The sequence below is a fragment of the Coenobita brevimanus genome, chromosome 58, assembly GCF_032717465.1.
Source record: "Coenobita brevimanus isolate Jiangsu-jjx chromosome 58, ASM3271746v2, whole genome shotgun sequence".
In the NCBI taxonomy this organism is placed as follows: domain Eukaryota; kingdom Metazoa; phylum Arthropoda; class Malacostraca; order Decapoda; family Coenobitidae; genus Coenobita; species Coenobita brevimanus.
The window spans coordinates 1,781,279-1,782,335 of record NC_137011.1 but is presented as its reverse complement, the minus strand read 5'-3'; the positions used below and the strand labels follow the sequence as shown (position 1 = coordinate 1,782,335).

At 37.1% G+C, this 1,057-nt stretch overlaps 1 non-coding gene across 1 annotated transcript; it reads left to right on the top strand.

Moving 5' to 3' along the window:
- The first annotated feature begins 649 nt into the window (after positions 1 to 649).
- LOC145402755 (5S ribosomal RNA) lies at positions 650 to 768 on the top strand. The gene has a single exon (XR_013897871.1). It is a non-coding gene; the product is annotated as a 5S ribosomal RNA (ribosomal RNA).
- The last annotated feature ends 289 nt before the right edge of the window (positions 769 to 1,057 follow it).

Genomic DNA, 1,057 nt, shown 5'->3' with positions numbered 1-1,057 from the left:
ATTATTATTATTATTATTATTATTCACTCTCGTCTTAAAAATCAGGACCAGTTTGCCTAGCCCCGGGTTCCTACGCTTCTCATGGGGTGACATAGGATTGGATGATGGATGGATGGATTATTATTGTTATTATTTATTGTTTTCTTATTATTAGTATTAGTATTAGTATTAGTATTATCATTAAAGAACGAGGAGAGACAAGATTGGATTTATGTTATAGATAGAGAAGTTTAGGATAGGGAAGAATAATACAGTAAATTGAGTGCAGGAGATAGGTGGATGGTATGTTTGGGTTTGAAAGAAGAGTACTGTATAAGGGTAGGGAAAAGGTTGTTGCCATTTTGCTACAGTGGGCCCTTGTTATTTCACAAGAATGAGATAAAGAATTAATGTGAAGATGAAAATGCATTGTATAATTCTTTAGATCAAAATAAGGGAAAGAGACATTGGCTGAGAAACTTAATGTAAACATAATATGAATATAAGAAAGAAGGACCGTACTGGCATAGTAATGACTGGCCAGTACAGTGTGACATCCTGTTGTTTACAGATTGGCTCCAGACGATCTCGGCAGCCACAACAGGGAAAGATCTACTCCAGTCAGGCACACTTTTGTGGCACCTGTAGTAACAAAAAATATATATATTATATTTACGGCCATACCATGTTGAGTACACCGCTTCCCGTCCGATCAGCGAAGTTAAGCAACGTTGGGTCTGGTTAGTACTTGGATGGGTGACCGCCTTGGAACACCAGATGCTGTTGGCATAACGTTCTCCCTACGTGTCAAGTGGGTTTGGTGAAGGATTAGTGACCCTCCCTGTAAAACAATTAACTCTAACCCCTTGGCCACCCCGTTTGGGATACATGGCGTCTGGCAGTGAATGAATGAATGATGAATATTTGTAGTGAGTATAGTACTTTTACTGGAAAATAATAAAATTTCCTTTCACTTCACTTGTATTGGCACATTTTACTACCCTGTCTTCTTTAATTTAAAAAAAAAAAAGAAAAAAAAAAGAAAAAAAGCCTGTGAATTATTCCACTAAAGCTTTCT